This window comes from Cupressus sempervirens, chromosome 9 (genome assembly GCF_028749045.1).
Source record: "Cupressus sempervirens isolate cs-2001-9-10 chromosome 9, ASM2874904v1, whole genome shotgun sequence".
Classification (NCBI taxonomy): domain Eukaryota; kingdom Viridiplantae; phylum Streptophyta; class Pinopsida; order Cupressales; family Cupressaceae; genus Cupressus; species Cupressus sempervirens.
In genome coordinates this window covers 277932091-277956155 of record NC_143126.1, presented here as the reverse complement: position 1 = coordinate 277956155, position 24065 = coordinate 277932091, and the positions used below count along the sequence as shown (strand labels likewise).

General features: G+C 37.9%; 1 long non-coding RNA gene across 1 annotated transcript; it reads right to left on the bottom strand.

Moving 5' to 3' along the window:
- Window positions 1-23104: 23104 nt before the first annotated feature.
- LOC149538519 (uncharacterized) lies at window positions 23105-23438 on the bottom strand. Its single transcript, XR_016355952.1, has 2 exons — window positions 23378-23438; window positions 23105-23291 (listed from the first exon to the last, which is right to left on the bottom strand). It is a non-coding gene; the product is annotated as an uncharacterized LOC149538519 (long non-coding RNA).
- Window positions 23439-24065: the final 627 nt, after the last annotated feature.

Sequence of the window (24065 nt, the reverse complement as noted above, 5' to 3'; positions counted from 1 at the left end):
TGCAAAAGTTGAGTGTTAACTAAGCTCACTCAGTTACCAAAGAATTTTTTGAAGATGTAGTGTTAATTGAGTTCACTTGGTTAACACAAGAAAATCATTTTAGTGTTAGTATCTACCGAGTAGGGTCAACTAACAAAGGATTTTTTTGTTTTGGCATATTGAGTTTAATGGATTTGTTTGTTGCTTCTAAGTTGATTGAGGAGATGAATATTAATGATTCTAATTTGTATTCATTCCAACTTGACAATGTATATGATATAAGTACAAGGTCAAGTTGAGGATTGAATGTGTGAGAAAGTGTGGAAGAGAAGAAGATGCTTAGAGGAAGAAAATTGGAAGGATAAGAAGAATATCCTTGTTGAGTGGAAAAGATTAATCTGATCAGGAAGGATCAAGTATTCAAGCCAAAATTGAGATATGAAATCAGCAATTCAATTGCATTAGAAATCAAGTCATATCATTTCTAATCTCTAACTATTGTAGCAATGTACCAAATCTCTTAACCGAGTTGGTTTAATAGCTATTTGTCAAATCCTTTAACAAGGTGGCATTTCTAGATTGAAGTATCTAAAGTCCTCTAACAAGGCCACTCCTAATATGGTGATTAAATCCTCTAATAGGGTCACACCTAATAGTTTGTTGTGTAACCTTTAATAGGGTTGGCTCCTAATAGGGCTGACTTCATAACAGTGAAAAAAAATAACTAGTTACAATTGGTGGTTTTTCCCAAATTAGGTTTCCATGTTAAATCTTGGTGTCACTTGTGTTCATGCTATTTATTTTATCTGTATGTAACTAAGTTAATTAAGGTTAATCATAGTTAATATCTTAAGATCTGTAGGTTCGTTATTTTTTGAGTAATAGTTGATATTATAGTGCTTTTCGAGTAATAATGTATTGTTAGTGTTAATCGAGTGCTTGTGTATTAGTTGAGTAACAACAATTTTAGAAGAATTTATGCTTTTTATTGACATCTAAGTGATCTATGATTTATTTTAGTGGTAACAGATTCACCCCTCTCCTCTTAGTTACTCCTCTTATATTTCCAACAATCACCATAGCACCTCTATCATTGTTTACACATGCTTTAAAACATTGTACATACACACCCTCATCTTTCATCTTGCTTATAGAAAAAAAAGTTATCACTAGTCATGGGTTATGAAAATACCACCAAATCATCTAATTCTACCATCAAAAAATTTTGTATGAACACTTCCATGACCAACAATATCAAGAAACAAGTTATCACACAAATATACCTTACCACCATCAAATTTTTCATATTACTAAACCAATTTTTGTTACAGCTATTATGTTTAGATGCTCCTAAGTATATCAACCATGCATTGTTACATACACAAGTGGCCAAGGTTGTAAAAAAGGCATCTCAATCTTCCTTCTTAGACTTGAACCATAATCTTGCTTCTTCTTCTTCTCTACAATCCTTTCGAAAGTGAACAAGTTTTCCACAATTCTAACAAATTGCATTGGACTTGCCAAGGAATTTTTATCTCCTCTATTCTTGGACTTAGAACAGTCATGTTTGTATTCAATCTCACCTCTTTCTCTTGATCTTTCTCGAAAACTCAAAGACTCTTTGGCATTCACAGAGACCTTCTTTCTCACCTCCTTAGAAAGTATAGAATCAACAACATCCTCCATCTTTAAGAAAATAGTAGTGTTCCCTATGGTCGTGATAAGGTTGTCCCTTGAGTCTAGCAATGAACATAGAAATTTTTGGTACTTTCCTTCTTAATACATCGGCACCTCTAATGAGTTCAATTATTCACCAACATATTAAATCTTTCTAGATGCTCAGACATTCATGCACCTTCCATTCTTAAGGAGTACAACTTCTTCCTTGAGAAAATCTTATTCATAAGAGATTTTGTTTAATTTATCTCACTTATCTTCTTCCAAAGCTTCTTTAAAGTGGATTCTTCATGGACATTTATCAAAATTCAGTCTGCAAGACATCATCTTACGAGACCTATAGCTTTTATATCCATTAAATCATACTGTGTAGATATATTTGTAGGCCTTAGGAAATTTTTGTCTGCCACTTCCCATAGATCTGATAAATTAACAAATCTTTCATGTTCTACATCCACATTTTAGAGTTCATTCTAGAAAACTTATCTACATCAATCCTCCTCAACTTTTTTGCCATTTTTGTGTTGGAAATGAAGAGAGTAATTAAGAGAGGAGGGGTGAATCAATTACTACATAATAATTCCCTATCCCTTGATGTCAAATCAAAATTTTCACCGATCATGCAATATTGTCCAACTTAGTTATAACTAAGTTAATATTGTAACTTAGTCAACAAAGAAATATTATTAATATTAATATGTTTTAACCTTTGGTAACTTAGTTCTAAAAATATAAAGCATTAATAAAATAACATGAATATAGATGACACCAAGATTTAATGTGGAAACCCAATCTGAAAAAACCACCATGCAAGTAGTCACAATATTTTTCACTCTTATGAAGTGAGCCCTGTTAAGAGCCAACCATGTTAAAGGTTACAAAACATACTATTAAATATGAGCTTGTTAGAGAATTTAGATCATCCTGTTAGAAGTGGCATCGATAGAGGTCTTCAAACACTTCAATCTTGAAATGTCACTTTGCTAGAGGATTTACAAAATGATTGTTAAGTCAACTCTGTTAAGAGATTTCATCACTTCTACAATGGTTAGAAGGTAATAGTAATTTTGACCTAATTTATTAAGCAAATTCCTTTATAGATTTAAATCTTTGTTCTAGCTTGACCTCTAGATCCTTACTGATCAGAATAATCTTTATAGCTTGTCTTTCACACTTTCCTGCTCTTCCTTTGCTCACATATCCATCTTATTCCTTGAATATCACTTATATATTTTCCTCAGTCCTTGACCTTATTTATATATCACAATCTTTGTCAAGTTAGCTTGAATACCCTTTCAAATAATTGTTAAACATTCAAATAGTTGGCCCTAATTAATTATTTATTTGACAAGTGGCTTCTTCTATCACTCAGTTGATACTAAGATGACCACTCAGTTAACATTAGAGGTCATTTGATGCCCGAACACTCAGTTAACACTGCAAGTTGAATATCCTACTAATCCTGACTGCTTGGTCGACATTGAATATGATCTGTTGATATTGCAAGTCCTCCATTGCTTGGTTAGTACTAACATTTGTGTGACATCAATGAAAACATACAGTTTAAAGAAATGTTTCCAACAATCTCCCTTTTTTGCATTGATGGAAACACAACATCTCAACATAAAATGATAGAACTATGAACAATTTTGATGATATCCTTAGTTTCATTTTGATTCTCATCCATGTCAACTCCCTATGTGATTTTGTCTAGATTTGTATCAGTTGCTTCTAAATGAATTCTCCCTCTTATATCTATCATTACTTTGTTGTGTACTTTTTGACATTTCCTCCCTCTTTGTTGTATATTCCATCATCTAAATACTCTCCTTTTGTGATACAAAGCTCTCCCTCTTTCTCTTTGACATCAACTCTTCCTTGTAACTCTTTCTTGTTGACACTAAACTCTCTCGCCTTGAAATCAAATGCCAAATGATACATACTTTGAAGTTACTATGTACCTTTTGTACTAATTCATATGCAATATGCTCTATATTTCATACCTAAAGTGTGACAATCTGCATCAACTTGATAGATCTTCTATGGAACTTGGTTGATGCATCACTATCCTTTTCTTTAGTGAGAATCAATTTGGGGAATAACCCCTAGTTTACCTCTTAGATGCATAAATGCATCCTTAGGTAAATCCTTGGTAAATATGTCTACTATTGTCTCCTTGGTGTTCATATATTCCAATCTCACCTCTTTGTCTCGAACCAATTCCCTTAGGTAATGGTACTTGATTGCAACGTGTTTTGTCTTTGTGTGCATCACAATATTTTTGGATATATTGATTGCACTTGTATTATCACAATAGATAACCACTAGTTCCTTGACTTCCTCCTTCATACCTAACAATAATTGCTTGGGCTATATTATGTTAGTAAAATTGACTGTTTTAGAAACATACTCTTCCTTTGTTGTTGATTGAGAAATACAATTTTGTTTCTTGCTTGTCCAAGACACTAATCTCTTTCCAAGAAAGAATGATCCTCCACCAATGTTTTTTTTTTCATCAATGCTTCATGCCCAATTTGGAATAGTATAGGTTCTTAACTCAAGACTTTCTCCTTGCTTATACCATAAACCATATTCTTTAGTTCCTTTTAGGTATCTTAGAATTCTTTTGACTACCATCATGTGATTTTCTTTAGGATTTGCAAAAAACCTTACAACTATGCCAACTGCTAAGGTAATATTAGGTCTGATATGTACCACATACTAACATTTCCCAATCATTGATTTGTAGGTAGTCTAATTTACCTCCTTTGAATCATCATTCTTTGAAATTTTATGTCCATTAGACATAGGTGTTTCAATTGGTGTGGAATATTCTATTCCAAATGCTTTCAATGTTTCCCTGATGTATTTTGACAAAGTGATGAATATGTCATCCTTCATTTGATGAAATTGTAGACCCACAAAGAATTGTATCTCTCCAAACATAGACATTTAAAATTCTTTCCTCATTTCTTCAGAAAATGATTTTCATAACATCACATGTCCTCCAAATATGATATCTCCACAAATATTTATCCTAGCGATATATTGTCCTATGGTCCTTCCTTTATATACAAATTATTATTATCATTTATCTTTTCAAAACCAATTCTTATCAGATATACATGCAACCTTTCATACCATGCCCTAGGAGCTTGCTTCAATCCATATAGAGCTTTGTAAAGTTTACATATTATGTCCCTTTTTCTTGGATCAATGAAACCAAGTTGTTCAATGTAGTCTTCTTCTTCCAGGATTCCATTTATGAAAGTTAGTTTTACATCCATCTGATATACTTTGAATCTCTTTTGTGAAGCATAAACTAAAATTATTTTGACTCCTTCAAGTCTTGCAATAGGGGCAAATGTTTCTCCATATTCAATACCTTCTTCTTGTGCATAACCTTTGCATACTAGCCATGCCTTGCTCCTTGTTACTTCTCCTTTCTCATTCAACTTGTTTATGAATATCCATTGTGTACCAATCACATTCTTATCCCTAGGTCTAGGTACATGAGACCAGGTATTGTTTTTTTCTATTTGCTCAATTTCTTCATCCATTTCCTCTATCTAACCTTCATTGTTATAAAGCATCTTTTATAGATCTAAGTTCAAATTTACTAAGAAAACATGTACCTTTTAATTTCTTCCTTGTCAGTATCTCATCTGTCTTTTCTCCAATTATTTGTTCAAGTACATGATGTCTTCATAATTTTTTTGCAAGTCTTTGATCTTTCTTTATTGATTCTAAACTTGGTTCACTTGGTTCTCCATGGTCTTTTTCCTTTTGTTCAAGATCCTCTAGCTAATGTATCTACAACTCGTTTTGCACCGTCTATGACTCAGGTTGTATTGTCTCTCACTTGAGTTCCTTTGACTGATTTGGTTGCAACTCAAGTTGTATTGAGATTGATCACTTGGTTAACATTGGAGGTCTTTTGATGCTCGACCACTTGGTTAACACTGGAAGTTGAATATCCCTATTTTCTTGACTGGTCGATCAACACTAAATGCCATTCATTACTCAGATGCTCGATCAACACTAAATATGCTTGGTTGATACTGCAAGTCCTCTATTGCTTTGTTAATACTGACATTTTTGTAACATCAATGGAAACATACAATTTGAAGAATTATTTCCAACACTTTGTTATCCTACAATACAAAAATTAAAATACTTTACACAAACTCCCACTCAAATATCTCAAAAAACCTTGTACCCAACAAATAGAACTCAAACTAGCCAAGCTCTAATATCACATGTAAGGAAGAAAAGGTATCTGAAAAGGCTTCCTATGCTAATCTAGAGAAGATGAATATAAAAATTTCAACTTAAGTATTATAGGATTTTTTAGAAGATAAATAAGAACATAAACAAAATAACAATAAAAAAAATGATATGGTGATTATCATGGGCAAACCCTTTTGGGAGAAAAATCCCACTCTAAAGATCGCATACTATATTATCAAATCAACAAAATATTACAACACACCAGAAAAGAAAGTTCTTACAAGAGTATCACCTCACCACAATCTTGGAGGAGCTTCATTAGCATCCTTCTAGCACCCAAACCTGCAAACAAAACCCAAATTTCAAACTTCTCCCCACGCCATCATTATATAGGCTTCTCAAATCTTAAAAATCACTCATGACTAAAAATCACTTATGATTTTACAATTCCATGTACAAAACCTCCACAACATCTATTGCATATCCTTGATTTATCTTGTTGAAAATAAGAATAAACCAAGTTAAAAATAGTCTCCCACATCCAAAGTTGTATCCCATATTTTGACTGTTACGATTGTCATGAAATTAATCATATAATCTCTAAAAATGGCTCTTCAATATTAGAACATGGTTATGACATCTTTTGACAACTACATTTACATTTTCAAAGATACTAACATGTAAAAAATATTAGCATGAATACTGATGATACTACATTGGGGGAGTATCCTAAGCATTGGAGAGTATTGAAATGATGCATTCATGACTATGTTTGTCATTGATGTCAACATGGCAGTAAGTCTATGAAGACTGACAGAGTAGTAGAGAGAGATCTTAGTTATATGGACACAGTTTTGAGTGTCTGGTAATGTGTGCTCATGGACATGTTCAGTACAGTGTCTCGATGACATGGTTCAATGTGCAGTACATAAGTCAAAGATGTACAAAATTTGTACTTGATTTGCTGAGAGCGGTACAGAAACAGAGTGCTTGGAAAATAATTTCTTATGCTTGTATTATATCTTTCATCTGAGATATAATAAGATGTGTTGTAAGATAGTGACAGAGGACAGTTGGATGATGATGTTAGCAGATGTGCAAGCCCTAGTATCACACATGTGAAGTTTTGTGTAGACTTTGAGCCGAGAATACTATTGTAATTGTAATCAATTAATTATCTTATTATAATTAATTAGGAAAGCCTTAAGGTTGACTCAAGAAATTATTTCAAAGATATGGTATAAAGGAAAGATGTTTTCCTTATTTGTAAAAAATGTATCTAGTATTCTATGAAGTGTGAAGTGTGAAAAGGAGTAGAGTGTTTATTGAATGCAAGTAAGTGATCCAAGGGATTATTAGATGCGAGTTTTTTAATCTGGTTACAAGATCAAAAGGAGCAGAGGTCCAGTTGACAAAGATAGAGGAAGGAAGTACTATTCATTTCTATTATTCTACAAGGAATAATACAGAGATCATTTGGACAGTGAGGTCATTGGTCTTTTCCTTGAAGTTGTTTGTTTAGTGGGTCTAGTTGTCTTCCGCAACTCCTAACAGGGTTGGAATCTCCTAACAGGGACTGATATGTATTGAATATTGTTATATACTCCTAATAGGGCTCATCCTCTAACAAGGATAATAGTTGGATAAGTGATTCACCACCACCACCCCACCCCCCCCCCCCCCCCCCCCCCCCCCCTTCTTAGTTATATTGGTGGACTATATATTCTAACAATTGGTATCAAAGCATTAGGTCCTTAAAGAGAAAGCTTGATAGCTTTGGGAGATTTGTGGTGAGTCATTTCAGAAAGGATAGTCCTAAGTCTGATGGAAGAAATTTTGACACCTAGAAGATGGAGCTTCTTGGTGAGATATCATAATTGTGTATAGAACTAAGCATTGAGTTTCTAGATCTAAAATCCTTTTGTTGTATATGAAAGAATAGAAGCATGAGAAAAGATTGATCCAAATCTAAAGATGATAAGAAGATCAAAGAAGTTATAGATCTACTCATGAAAAGAGAGCCAGAAGGTATGGGAATCTTTTGTTTGTTAGACATGTAAAGAGTTTGGTCATTTTCATCTAGATGTTCTAAAAGAGTAAGAAAATCTAGAAAGCGTTCAATTTCTGATGAAGATGAATAATTTAAAGCAAGTATGGAAAGATTCTTGAATGATTGTGATGATGAGCTTGAATTGGTTAAGAAAGATGAAGAAATAGAAGTGATAGCTTTGGTAACTATTGTTGATCCAAAGGCTAACAATGAAGATGTGGAAGTTATCATTGATACTAACAATGATTTATAGAATGGGAATAAGATTGAAGAAAAAATTATTGACCCTAGAGAAGAAGAAAGAGATAAGTTGACAAATCCTAGCAGAAGTATATCAAAGAATCCTCCTCCTAAACAAATCATTGAGAGTAGCAACAATAATTAGGTAAATGAAGAAGTATGTGAATTATGTTTGATTTCTCAAGTTGAACCTAAAAGTACAGATGGAACATGTAAAGATGATCATTGGATTCAAGCAATGAAGGAAGAATCAGATCAAATTTTGAAGAATGCAACATGGGAGTTAGTTCCTAGACCTAAAGACAAGAATTTTATAGGAACCAAATGGGTATTCAAAAACAAGATGAATGAGTAAGGCGAAGTTGTGAAGAACAATTCTAGACTTGTATGCAAGGGATATTTATAGCAAGAAGGCATAGACTATCAGGAGACATATGCCCATATATCTGGAATGGAAGTAGTAAGAATGTTCTTGGCTTATGTAGCAAATAAGAAGTTCAAAGTATATCATATGCATGTTAAATCAGCCATCCTAAATGGATAACTTGAAGAAGGGTATCTATTGAGAAACCTAAAGGTTTTCCTCTAATAGAAGACAAAGATATGGTATGCAGACTAAAGAAATCTCTATATGGTTTGAAGCAAGAACCTAGAACTTGGTATGCAAGGTTGAACAACTATTTGACAAAACTTGGAATTGCCAAAGGGATGGCAGATAGTAACTTGTATTTGAAAGAAATTGAGAATGCTTTGTTGATAATAGTAATATTTGTTGATGACATCATATTTGGAGGTAATGATGAAGCAAGTGATAAATTGGTTGATGAAATGAAGAATGCGTTTGAAATGACCATGATAGGAGAAATGAAGTTTTTTCGAGGATTGCATATTGTGTAGAACAGTGATGGTATTTTCATTTCACAAGATAAGTACTTGAAATATTTGTTGAAAATGTTTGGATTGAAAAGTTGTAAGCTTGTTGGTACACCTATGATAATTGTTCACAAGTTATCTAGCAAGGATGAGACACCTATAGTTGAGAAGAAGAAGTACAAATCCATGATTGGAGATTTTCAGTATCTGACTCACACCAGACTAGATATAGCAAATGTAGTTGGGATTTGTAGCTAGATTATAAGTTGATCCTAAGGAGTATCATTATCCAATAGTAAAGAGGATATTTAGATACTTGAGAGGAACATCTAACTATGGAATTTGGTATGATAGATAGATTGATTTCACTCTATGTGCATATACTAATGCAGATTGGGCAGGCAACATGGATGATAGAAAGAGCACTAGTGGCGGAACATTATTTCTTGGAGGAAGATTGGTTTCTTGGCTAAGAAAGAAACAAGACTATATTTCTTAGAGTACAATTGAGGCAGAGTATATTGCAACAACTAATAATTGTAATCAAGTGATGTGGATGAAACAGATGCTAAAGGATATCATAATTGAGTTTGCAGAACCTATTATCATTTAACATGAGTATAGTGAGTATGTTTAAGAATCATGTATTGCATTCTAAGTCTAAGGATATATCTATTAAGTATCATGTGTTGAGAGAGAAGAAAATGAAAAAGGAGATTAGATTAGAATATGTGAGTACTAAAGATCATATTGTAGATATCTTTATGAAACCTTTACCTAAATATATATTTGAATAGTAGAGAGGTATGTTTGGGGTTAGCCCCTACCTACTTCTAAGTAGATGATGTAGTAAATGCATCAGTCTAGTGGTACAAAGCACTATTGCTAGACTGGACTAAATGCTAATGCTTCCCATATGGGGGAGTCTCTGTGATGAGCTGAGTCATTGAGGACTCTTAGTATTTAGTCTTGAACAATGTCTTTGGACACTTGAGTTGGTTAAAGACTTGGAGCAGTAAATTGACATAATGAGGACTTTATCATTGATGTGAATGGAGGAGAGAATATACATGAAAAACGTCTTCTAAGTATGTATGAGGAGAGTGCATGGAAATCTCTACTTTATTAGGGAGATTTAGAAAGATTCATGTAAGAAAGAAGGAGGGATATCTCTATGGGGGAGATATTTATTGCAATTTTTTTACTATGAACAACTGTTGTCAATCCTAAAGAAGAAGAATAACACAACAATATTCTAGAGGATGTCATATTCGATTGATGAAGAGGGTTTGAGAAGATGAGTACAATAGCAACAACAATAGAGTATTGTTTTGATATTTGTGGAACTTAGATATTTTTAATTTATGTTTTCATCAATGCCAAAGTGGGAGATTGTTAGCATGAATGTTGATGATACTACATTGGGGGAGTATCCTAAGCATTGGAGAGTATTGACATGTTGCATTCATGACTATTTTTTTTATTGATGTCAACATAGTGGTAAGTCTGTGAAGACTGGCAGAGTACAAGAGAGAGATCTTAGTTATACGGACATGGCTTTGAGTGTATGACAATGCACAGTGAAGGACATGTTCAGTACAGTGTCATAATGGTGTGGTTCAATGTGTAGCACACAAGTCAAATATTTAGGGAAGTTGTACTTGATTTGCTAAGAGTAATATAGAAATAGAGTGCTTGGAAAGTAGTTTTTGATGTTTGTATTATATCTTTCATCTAATATGTAGTGCTTCTCCCAATGGATTTTTGTAAGTCATCCTGATGGATGCAACCTTGATGATCTTCCTTTGTAATGTGATTTTGCTATGAGTATTTACATCGTTCTTGCAGTAATATTTTATTATTGTTCAAATGAATGATTTAAATGGATTATTTTAATGAAATTCATTAGATGCTTTAATTATGAAATTTTATATAATTATTGCTTCAGCTATTATACATTGTGCATCTACACTTGATTGTGTTTGTTTATTGTGTAGGACTTATATCCCTAGCAGTGGCATATGGAGTTAGTGATTCAGTTGTTAATATCTAGTCAATCTCATCCACATATGGTTGGTGTATCCTATTTAATTGTTTAAATTAGACCTTCTGATGATTTAATAAATCCAAACTCATTTTCATTATGTGATTAGACCTGTGAGCATGCCTGTGCATTTAGAGGTTCACAATTGTCCCAAAAGTAATTAATGAATTATGTGATTTTGGTTTAAGGAAATTTTGGGCTTTATCTTATTTAATTTAATTCTTCATAGTTTTGTTGTAGTTGAATTCCAATTACTTGGAATAGCCTATTTTTCGCTTGGGTGGATTAAGGGTTTAACTAGGTGATTTGGTTAATTACCCTAATCCTTTATTCACTTGAAAAGTGAATAAATATCCAAAAAGGAATTTTATTCCTTACTTCTCAATTTTTGAAATAGAAAATTAAGAGAAAATTCCAAATCCTCTTCAAGAGGAAATATTGTTTTGTTTGTTGTGGAAGCTACGGGGGTGGGATTGTCATGAGTTTGGTCTTGTTGGATCTAGCTCAGGGAGACCTTGGATTGCTATGACTTTGGCCAATGTCTATGGGATTTTTATTTTTACATCTTAGGTTTCCGTATTTTCCCTTTTGGTTGTCAAGTAGGGCTCTCATGTTTTATGGTTTCAACTCCATTTCTACTTCTAATTTTGGTATCCATTTGTTAGGAGGTTGAGAACTAGTGTTCCCCTTTGTTTCTAATTGCTAGCTCTACCTGGTTGGGTGAGTATGAGCATTTCCCTATTTTTGGGATGGGGGTTTGGGTTTTACACCATTATGCTAGTCATTTTTGCATATAGGGTTCAAACCCAATTTTTATTGGATTTATGTGGCTCATTTTCCTGAGGGTAGAATGGGTTTTATTTTTGTTAGTTTTTGTCAGTGTTGGGTTTTTAAGGTTTTTGCCTTGATTTGTGTGTTGCCTAGTTTTCTCAAGTTTTCTTCACATGGTGTTGGTCGTGGTTTTAGATTTATCATAGGATTTTAATCTGACCACTGTTGCATCTATATTTTTGCATTGGGATTCATGTCAAATCCACACTCTCAATAGTGTTCAGTTGAGTAATTTTGTAGCTAGTATTATTGTTTATGATCGAACCCTTGTTGTTATTTCATGGATGCTAGGATTCATGTAGAATCCATACTTGCAGATTTAGGCTAGTTGAGTGAGTTCATGATGTATGGTTTGGTTGCATCATTGGGATTCATGTAGAAACCATATTCCTAGATTTAGATTAGTGGAGTGAGTCATGATGTTTTGTTTTATTGTTCATTAGGATTCATGTAAAATCTGTACTCTCGATCTTGGATTTAGTTGAGTGAGTTCATGACATTTGGTTTTGTTGCATCATTGGGATTCATGTAGAATTTGTACTCTCGGATATAGGTCAATTGAGTGAGATTGTTGTACTTTTTGATTGTTTCATTTCTCATATCCAACCCTTGCATTGGTATTATGCGATTATTTCATGAAGTTGGTTGTGCCCACACACGAGCATGTGCACGTGCATTTGACGGGTTCGTTGAGTGAGATTGTTGTACTTTTTGATTGTTGCATTTCTCATATCCAACCCTTGCATTGGTATTATGTGATTATTTCATGAAGTTGGTTGTGCCCACACACAAGCATGTGCATGTGCATTTGATGAGTTCTTATGAGACCCAAACTTCTAGAGGGTAAGTGCACAAAGTTGTGGTGCCAAAAGGGGGGTATAAGTGGACACCTTTTTCCTAAAATCCAAAAATTCTGGACTTCAACAAGAATTTGAAGATAGTTACACTCAAAATTTTAAGATATGACAAAAACAAAAGTCGTAGTCCTTTGAATCTAGTTTCTAAACTACTAAATTTTTTTCAAAATGGTTTAGTTTTAGGTCCTCAAAAAAGGGGGCCACAGAAAGTGGTACTGTTTATTCCAAAAAAACATAACATAGTACAAAGTGTGGCCCCCCTAAAATTTTAACTTTTTTTTTGAAATTCTTTAATCGCTCTAGTCAAAAGTTACCTAACACTATGTAGTTTATCCCAAATTTTTCGGGTAATTTTATAATGTGTATTTTTTTTTAATGAATTTTTTAATTAGACCCATCCCAAAAACATGAAATATCTGTGTGCTCCCCCTAGAAATGATTGAAAACTAATCTAAAATCAAAACTTCTTTTTTTCAAAGTGTGTAGAATGGAGTCTAGTTTCTAAAAAACTAAGTTGTTACAAAATTTGATGAATGAGCTAAAATCTATAGCCCAATTAGTACATAGTGGTTTTTGACAAAAAATGAACATACATTCAAAAGAAATTATAGATGAAAGACTTAAAATAGTTCAAATTAAAAATAAATTATATGGTTAGATAGCTAACACAGAGACCTATAATGTTATGTAACCTGATCTTATCGATACCCAACCACGAGGGATCTTGAAGGGGAGCACACAAGAAAAATCAATCATTTTTTGTATGTTTCCTGGAAAACACGTGTCAGACCTATTTATAAACTCCAAACCTTTGGGTTGGATCTCCAAGGAAACCAAGCCTTAGGCTTGGTTTTAATGCAAAGCTTTGAATAGCACATGCGCCCTGTAGCACGCACGCACTATTAAAATGCTATTGAATTCGAGGTAGTGCGCACGCACTATTGAGACCTAAATTGCAAACCAAAACCAAGAGAGAGCTAGGGGGGGTAGGGCGAGGGAATGGCTATTTGTGTGTGTGAGAGAGATAGAGAGAAAGTAGGGGATGGGAGAGGGGAGAGAGGAAGTGAGAAAGAGTAGGGGTGGCAGAGAGAGTATAGGATGGGAGATAGAGGAAATGTGAGAGAGTAGGGGTGGCAAAGAGAGTAAAAGATGCAAGAGAGAGGAAGTGTGAGAGAGAGAGTAGAGGTGGCAAAGAGAGAGTAAGGGATGGGGGAGAGAGATTGAAAGTAGGGGATGGGAGAGAGAGGAAGTGTGAGAGAGAGTACAAGTTGGGAGAGAGAGATTGAGAGTAGGGGATGGGGGAGAGAGAGAGAGTAGGTGGTGGGAGACAGAGTGGGAGAGGAAGAGCAAGAGAGAGGAGGATGGGAGTGCATGTGTGTGAAAGAGAGAGTAAGGAATGGGAGAGGGGGAAGATAGAGTAGCTTGAGAGAGAGTAGGGGATGGAAGAGAGAGTAGGAGATGGAAGAGAGAGTAGGCGATGGGAGAGGGAGTGGGAGAGGGAGAGAGAGAGGGGGGATGGAAATGTGTGTAAGAGAGAAAGAGAGAGAGTTTGAAAATGTGAGAGAGGGTAGGGGGTAGCAAAGAGAGAGTAGAGAGAGAGAGAGAGAGAGAGAGAGAGAGAGAGAGAGAGAGAGAGAGAGAGAGTAGGCAGTGGGAGAGGGAGAGTGAGCGAGAGAAAAAGTAGAGGATGGGAGAGGAGAGAGGGGGGATGGGTGTGTGTGAAAGAGAGAGAGTAGGGAATGAGAGAGGGGAGAGAGAAATATAGAGAGTAGGGGATGGGATAGAAAGAGAGTAGGCAATGGTAGAGGGAGTGGGAGAGGGAGAGAGAGAGGGTGGATGGAAGAGAAAGAGATTAGGCAATGGCAGAGGGAGTGGGAGAGGGAGAGAGAGGGGGGATGGAAGTGTGTGTAAGAGAGAAAGTAGGGGATGGGAGAGAGTGTGAGAGTGTGAGAGAGAGTAGGGGTGGCAAAGAGAGAGAGTGAGAGTAGGGGATGGGAGAGAGAGGGAGAGAGTGTGAGAGAGAGATAGTAGGCGATGGGAGAGGGAGTGGGAGGGAGAGAGAGAGGGGGAATGGAAGTGTGTAAGAGAGATAGAGTTGGGGATGGGAGAGAGTAGGCAATGGGAGAGGGAGTGTTAGAGAGAGAGAGGGGGGGAATGGGAATGTGTATAAGAGAGATAGAGTAGGGGATGGGAGAGAGTGTGAGAGTTTGAGAGAGAGTAGGGGGTGGTAGAGAGAGCTTGTACAGGATAGGGGTGAGAGAGAGAGAGAGAGTAGGGGATGGGAGAGAGTGTGAGAGAGAGTAGGGGATGGAAGAGAGAGAGTGAGAGTAGGGGATGGGAGAGAGAAAGTAAAGAGGGGAAGAGAGTACTTGAGAGAGAGAGAGATAGTAGGTGGTGCAAGAGGGAGTGGGAGAGGGAGAGAGAGGGGGGATGGGAGTGTGTGTGAAAAATCTAGAGAGTAGGGGATGGGAGAGGAGAGAGAGAAGGGGGGATGGGAGTGTGTGTCTATGAAAGAGAGAGAGTAGGGGATGGGAGAGGGGAGAGAGAGAGTACGGGATGGGGGAGAGAAAGTAGGCAGTGGGAGAGGGAGTGGGAGAGGGAGAGAGAGAGGGGGAATGGGAATGTGTGTAAGAGAGATAGATTAGGGGATGGGAGAGAGTGTGAGAGTGTGAGAGAGAGTAGGTGGTGGAGGAGAGAGCTCGTACCGGATGGGAGAGAGAGAGTGAGATTAGGGGATGGGAGTGTGAGAGAGAGTAGGGGATGGGAGAGACAGAGAGTGAGAGTAAGGGATGGGATGGGAGAGAGAGAGAGAGAGAGAGAGTAGAGAGGGAGAGAGAGAACTTGAGAGAGAGAGATCTAGTAGGCGGTAGGAGAGGGAGAGGGAGAGAGATAGGGGGGATGGGAGTGTGCATGACAGATGTAGAGAGTAGGGGATGGGAGAGAAGAGAGTGGGGGGATAAGAGTGTGTGTGTCTATGAAAGAGAGAGAGTAGGGGATGGGAGAGAGTGTGAGAGTGTGAGAGAGAGTAAGGGCTGGAAAAGAGAGAGTACGAGATGGGAGAGACAGAGTGAAAGGATGGGAGAGATATAGTGAAAGGATGGGAGAGAGTGAGAGAGAGTAGGGGGTGGCAGAGAGAGAGAGAGAGTACGGGATGGGAGAGACAAAGTGAAAGGATGGGAGAGAGTGTGAGAGAGAGTAGGGGATGGGAGAGAGTGTGAGAGAGATTTGGGAATGGGAGAGAGAGAGTAAGAGTAGGGGATGGGAGAGAGAGAGTAGAGAGGGAGAGAGAGAACTTGAGAGAGAGATAGTAGGTGACCTGGGAGAGGGAGTGGGAGAGGAGGAGAGAGGGGGATGGGAGTGCATGTGACAAATCTAGAGAGTAGGGGATGGGAGGGAAGAGAGAGGGGGGGGGATGGGAGTGTGTGTGTGTGTGTGTGTGTGTGTGTGTTTGTGTGAAAGAGAGAGAGTAGGGGATAGGAGAGAGTGTGAGAGTGTGAGAGAGAGTAGGGGGTGGCAAAGAGAGAGTACAAGATGGGAGAGATAGAGTGAAAGGATGGGAAAGAGTGTGAGAGAGAGTAGGAGGTGGCAGAGAGAGAGAGAGTACGAGATGAGAGAGACAGAGTGAAAGGATGAGAGAGAGTGTCAGAGAGAGTAGGGGATGGGAGAGAGTGTGAGAGAGAGAGTTGGGGATTGGAGAGAGAGAGAGTAAGAGTAGGGGATGGGAGAGAGAGAACTTGAGAGAGAGAGAGAGAGAGATAGTAGGTGGTGGGAGAGGGAGTGGGAGAGGAGGAGAGAGAGGGATGGGAGTGCGTGTGAGCGATCTAGACAGTAAGGGATGGGAGAGGGGAGAGAGAGAGGGGGATGGGAGTGTGTATCTGCAAAAGAGAGAGTTTAGGGGATGGGAGAGGGGAGAGAGAGAGAGTAGCCCGAGAGAGAGAGAGAGAGAGAGAGAGAGAGAGAGAGAGAGTAGCGGATGGGAGAGAGTGGCAGATGGGAGTGTGTGTAAGAGAGAGTAGGGGATGGGAGAGAGTGTGAGAGAGAATAGGAGGTGGCAGAGAGAGAGAATGGGATGGGGGAGAGAGGGAGAGAGAGTAGGGGATGGGAGAGAGTGTGAGAGAGAGAGTAGGGGATGGGAGAGAGTGTGAGAGAGTAGGGAGAGGGAGATAGAGAGAGGGGGATAGGAGTGCATGTGACAAATATAGAGAGTAGGGGATGGGAGAGAAGAGAGGGGGGATGGGAGTGTGTGTGTGTGTGTGTGTCTATGAAAGAGAGAGAGTAGGGGATGGGAGAGAGTGTGAGAGTGCGAGAGAGAGTAGGGGGTGGCAAAGAGAGAGTACGAGATGGGAGAGACAGAGTGAAAGGATGGGAAAGAGTGTGAGAGAGAGTAGGAGGTGGCAGAGAGAGAGAGAGAGAGTATGAGATGAGAGAGAGAGAGTGAAAGGATGAGAGAGGGTGTGAGAGAGAGTTGGGGATGGGAGAGAGTGTGAGAGAGAGTTGGGGATTGGAGAGAGAGAGAGTAAGAGTAGGGGATGGGAGAGAGAGAGAGAGTAGAGAGGGAGAGAGAGAGAGAGAGATAGTAGGTGGTGGGAGAGGGGAGAGAGAGAGAGAGAGAGAGAGAGAGCAGCCCAAGAGAGAGAGAGTAGTGGATGGGAGAGGGGCGGCTGGGAGTGTGTGTAAGAGAGAGTAGGGGATGGGAGAGAGTGTGAGAGAGAGTAGGAGGTGGCAGAGAGAGAGAATGGGATGGGAGAGAGAGAGAGAGAGAGAGAGAGTGAGAGTAGGGGATGGGAGAGAGTGTGTGAGAGGGAGTAGGGGATGGGAGAGAGAGAGTAGAGAGTAGGGGATGGGAGAGGAGAGAGAGAGGGGGATGGGAGTGTGTATCTGTAAAAGAGAGAGTTTAGGGGATGGGAGAGAGAGAGTAGCAAATTTGATTTTGTTTGCCCTTCTATGAATGTAGGCCCTTTATATTGAACTTAGTCCTTGACATTAAAGATAAGGTAAATTTCCAAGTTTGGTGGGAGTTCTATTTTGTCGGCATTAGAACCATAATTTGCAAGTACCTTACAAGGTCCTATCCTATGCATTTGTAGCTTGGTTGGAACACCCTATGCAAGTACCAAAACTCGTCCTTGGCATCATATCATGGCCTCAACACCTTGGATCATCTCAAAACATCTCATCTAACATGTTCCAACTCCTTGCACACTCTCAGCAACTCATCTCTTACACTTTCTCAATTTTGCCTCTTCTAGGCTTGTTCCAACTAGCCCTTGCCAGTCACTAATTTGTTGTTTTCTCCAAAATTTTCCACAGAACTTCCTAAACTATTGGGTGATTAAAATACCCTTTTCCTCACTCTAAAATATACTCCAAAACCAACTACACTTTTTTTGTAAAATATCACTCAAAACTGGCTATTTCAGTCTGCCAACTAGGCCTAGTTTGAGGCCATTTACAAAGAAACTCACAATCCCTTGACTTTTGGAACTCCCATGACCCAAAAAAGTCTTAAGACACGACTCAAATGCAAGGATTCTTCTATTTTTTTGGTCTCATGATCAAGTTTACAATGGTTTTTACAAAACCCTCCTTTCTAGCCCCTTTACCCTAGGGCTTTCTAGAACTCTTACTTTGCAACGTCTCTAGAACCCCAAAATGGTTCAAACACCTTCACTTTGGTTATATTAGATGACTTCAAACATAAAATGCAACTCTTTTTTGGAGAAAACACTAAATCCACCTTGGGAGCAATCACATACCCCTTTTTATGCACTCAAATTTTAGGGAAAACTATGCAAATACTTCTTAAATGGTTTCAACACTTGACTTTTCAGATGGAAATGGTTATTATAGACTCAAACCAACAAGAAAAATCCAAAACTTGAGGTTTCTCAACACTCAACAATCAAATTTCAAAACTGTTACCAGCACTTATTACTAGGACAATTTCTAGTTTTAACGGTCAAACTCCCAAACCATACAAAGGACCCCCCGATATTTTTGCATTTTTAAACACTCTTTTTGGAGACCTACAATAACCTCTCTCACTTTTTGGAGATCACACTCCGTTTTCATTTTATGACGCCATCTCGGGTGATGCTGAAACTTGCAATGTCGGCTAGTACAAAGTTGCCAACTGCCAAATCTCTCTCACCTTTCCTCGTGGGATCAAACCATCTGCTCTATTAGCTCTATGTGGCTGGGTAAACCCTATCCCCAACCTTTTCCTATCCCCTTCAGTGCTCGAACTTTCTCAGGCATGCCAATCCAGAATGTCCCCAAGGGTCACTAAATGCCATAGGGCTCCGATCTTTGACGGGGCATATCTCAGAGCTCGTGCGAGGTATGGATGCGATTCTAGTTCCTACAAGATCGTGTTGTAGAGACCTACAATAACCTCTCTCACTTTTTGGAGATCACACTCCATTTTTGTTTTACAACGCCATCTCGGGTGATGTTGAAACTTGCAGTGTGGACTAGTACAAAGTTGCCAACTACCAAATCTCTCTCACCTTTCATCGTGGGATCAAACTGTCTGCTCCGTTAGCTCCGGGTGGTCAGGTAAACCCTATCCCCAACCTTTTCCTATCCCCTTCAGTGCTCGAACGTTCTCAGGCATGCCAATCCAGAATGTCCCCAAGGGTCACTAAATGCCATAGGGCTCCGATCTTTGACAGAGCATATCTCAGAGCTCGTGCGAGGTATGGATGCGATTCCAGTTCCTACAAGATTGTGTTGCAGAGACCTACAATAACCTCTCTCACTTTTTGGAGATCACATTCTGTTTTCATTTTACAACGCCATCTCGGGTGATGCTGAAACTTGTAGTGTTGGCCAATACAAAGTTGCCAACTGCCAAATCTCTCTCATCTTTCATCATGGGATCAAACTGTCTGCTCTACTAGCTTTGGGTGGTCGGGTAAACCCTATCCCCAACCTTTTCTTGTCCCCTTCAATGCTTGAACGTTCTCAGGCACGCCGAACCCGAATGTCCCTAAGGGTCACTAAATGCCACAGGGTTGCGATCTTTGACGGGGCATATCTCGGAGCTCGTGCAAGATATGGATGAGATTCCAATTCCTACAGGACTGTGTTGCAAAGACCTACAATAACCTCTCTTTATTTTTGGAGATCACATTCCATTTTCATTCTACAATGCCATCTCGGGTGATGCTGAAACTTGTAGTGTTGGCCAGTACAAAGTTGCCAACTGCCAAATCTCTCTCATCTTTTGTTGTGGGATCAAACTGTCTACTCCATTAGCTCCGGGTGGCCGGGTAAACCCTATCCCCAACCTCTTCCTATCCCCTTCAGTGCTCGAACATTCTCAGGCACGCTGAACCAGAATGTCCCTAAGGGTCACTAAATGCCATAGGGCTGCGATCTTTGATGGGGCATATCTCGGAGCTTGTGTGAGGTATGGATGCGATTCTAGTTCCTACAGGACCGTGTTGCAGAGACCTACAATAACCTCTCTCTCTTTTTGGAGATCACATTCCATTTTCATTTTACAATGCCATCTCGGGTGATGCTGAAACTTGTAGTGTTGGCCAGTACAAAGTTGCCAACTGCCAAATCTCTCTCATCTTTCTTCGTGGGATCAAACTGTCTGCTCCATTAGCTCTGGGTGGCTGAGTAAGCCCTATACCCAACCTTTTCTTGTCCCCTTCAGTGCTCGAACGTTCTCAGGCACGCCGAACCAAAATATCCCTAAGGGTCACTAAATGCCACAGGGTTGTGATCTTTGACAGGGCATATCTTGGAGCTCGTGCGAGATATGGATGAGATTCCAATTCCTACAGGACTGTGTTGCAGAGACCTACAATAACCTCTCTCTCTTTTTGGAGATCACATTCTGTTTTAATTCTACAATGCCATCTCGGGTGATGTTGAAACTTGTAGTGTTGGCCAGTACAAAGTTGCCAACTGCCAAATCTCTCTCATCTTTCGTCATGGGATCAAACTGTCTGCTCCATTAGCTCCAGGTGGCTGGGTAAACCCTATCCCCAACCTCTTCCTGTCCCCTTCAGTGCTCGAACGTTCTCAGGCACGCTAAACCAGAATGTCCCTAAGGGTCACTAAATGCCACAGGGTTGCGATCTTTGACGGGGCATTTCTATGGGCTGTCAATACTTCGACTATACTTTAAGTCAACGATTATCAATATGTGAAAAAATGGAACTTGTTGTATTTTGAAGTACTGAGAAGATGGCCTTGCCCTTCCCCAGGAGTTTCAGAAATGGGAGACATTAGATAAGAGAGTGAAAATGTTACTATTGCTTCAACGCACATGACGCAATTGGAAATGCAAATTTTGATGGTAATCATTTTGTGATAAGGGAGAGACTAGGGATGATCATTGTTACTATCTCTTTAGTAGTAGAATTTTGTTTTCTCTTGAATTTGGTGGTGGGGGATCAGTGGTAAGTCTCCTTGGATATTCCTTCTTATGATGTTAGTGAAAAGTGTTGCTCTTTGAAAACACTTGTACAATATTTTTTAAATTATTAGATAAAAACAAAGAATTGTAAATATTAAACATGATTAGCCTTTAGTTCCTAGAAGATCTTTATTTCCCCATCAATGCATTTAGAAAGTTAAGTTTTAAGAAGATCATAAATAGAAAAAATTAGAGAAGCGATTTAAACATTTATATTGATTGGAAACACGTGAGTCTTGAGTTTCCTCTACATTTTAAAGAACGTTCCTTAGCTAGCAGACCTAATTCCACATTCCATAAGACTGTCATTGCGCTAAAGATTTAGGAAACCAACTGCTCTAAGATAAAGCTTCCCGGTCAATAATAATCTAGCCTATTGAGGAACATAATACTTCTCAATTAAACTTGTGTTAATTCAGTATTAATTTTGTAATTAACTACAATTTCAGTATCTGTGTACAGGGGGTGACTGAGAAAACTATTTGAGGTCCAATTTGAAAATATATTTGTAAGGATCTTGACCAAGGTTCACAACTTCGATGATTAATACATTCATTCAGGCTAGAACCTCACTACAAAAAAATAATATATAAAAAAGGTAGTGAATAACGTCATGTCTAGACCCAAATCAACCAATGAAAGTCAAATTAGCATAATGTGGAACAACAATATATGCATTGAGTGGGTTGCCATAAAAAAGCTTCATAATACAATTCATGTCTAGAATTAAAAGACCTTAAAGAACATTTATGCTTGTAACACAAATGGCCATTCAAAACTGAATATGATTACAATATGTGAAATAGCATTACAAGAACTTGTAATGCTCTTGTGAACATCATGTTAATTCTTGTAAGAATCCCTAAGATGCTTGTTATACTCAAAATTTTGTTGAAATTGAATTAATTTTTATCCTGTCGGTTAATTGGCTTAGGGTGATATATGCTTGGATGGAATAATGAGTTCGTGATTAACTCTGTATTAAGATTCATAGCATCTTCTAGTTATTTGCAAAGGAAATTTATAAATTACTTGCTAATGTCAAATGGCTTGCTTGAGAAAGATGTCCATGTTCTTATTGATGGGTACTAATGACTATCCACATTTAGTTCTTCAATATCCTATTTGACAAGCTTTCCATAGACATTTCTTTGCCATACTAAGTATTTTTGAAAACATATTTGAGTAGAAGGACTACGGTAGATACTACATGATGTTTTAACAAATAAAGTAATGGGTTAAAGACTATTATTTCCAAGGTATTATGTCATAGTATTTTAATTGTAATGATCTTAGACTAATGATATTCTTGAAGGTAACTTCGACATGCAGCAAGAAAGACAACCTACAGCCAAGGCTATATTGTGCCTACAACCAAAGCCATAAATGCTCACAGCCAAAGCCACTAGTGCACATAGCCAAAGCCATGGATGCTTATAGCCAAAGTTACAAGTGTCTGCAGCCAAATCCATGAGTACATGAAGTCGATGATCATAATTGTTTACAACTATTCACCAGAAACAACTTCTTTGCAGTTTTTGAGAAATACTAATAAAGCAAAAAAAAACATCTACTAGTTGGTAGACATAATGGCAACTCTCTAGCAATTGAATTTAATTTCATACATGCACATATCTAATTTAATGTCATACATGAACATATCTAATTTAACGTCATACATGAACAAACATATAATATAAAATGATAACCAATAATGTCATATACATTAACAAACACATAATATATTATGATAACCAATAATGTCGTATATGAACAAACATATCATATATTAACCAATAATGTCATACATCAAATATAGAATGTCATATGTACATCAAATGTGTATCGAATATGTCTCTCAGATGCCTATATATATACATGGGGAAGGAAACAAGTCTCTATATATATATATATATGTATCAAATATCTCAACTACATCTTTTCCTTCCCACGAGGGGAAGGAAACAAGTCTCTCGACGTCCTCTGCCGTCGTGTGGAGGGAGACAGTGGAGATGACGAGGCCCTCCTGACACGCTCACTTGACCTCTTGTTGAGGCTCTTCTCTAGGTCCAACTGATACAAAGAAAATAGATATGAATCAATATTTATTATACGTTGAAATCAAATATACGTACTCACAAAATCAATTATTTTCTTACTGCCAACAAATAGTCACTCTGTAAGTCCACCTCAAATGCTCGTGGACGATCAGGCGTGACAAGACCCTACAAAAATTCAATAAATATAATCACTTATAAATAAAATTATAAATTTTGAGATTAACTATTATAAACAACAACTAAAATGAAGAAAATTCTTTCATACCTCCGTCAGTGGCTGTAAGCTAGCCACAGCTGCGGCCACTCCACTATCAACAGACTGTCGCAGATGAGGAGGTGTGTCCGACATCATGAGCTACATGTCATACAATACACGTTATATCTAACATGAAACATGGAATAAATATAATCAAATGAATTAAATTAACATGAAACAACTGTACCTGTGTGAAGCTCATATGATGTCTCTGCACTGCGTCTGTGGTAAAGGTTGAGGGTCCTGTGGAGAACTGATGCACATGCATACTTTTTTTGGTCAATCCTTAATATGATTATGTAATAAATATATGTATTAATTAAAATGATTAAATTGATATATACCTCAGGACTCATCGAAGGGACAAAAAATGGGCCTGGAGGATCGCTGCTAGGCCCAAGAACACTTTGACCCTAAATTTTGAACAATGTCAATAAATCATAATTAATTAATCATTCACTATACGTATGAAATGAGATAAAATTAGTAATTTACCTATGTTTCAATGCCAAATGTCTCATTCAGGAACTG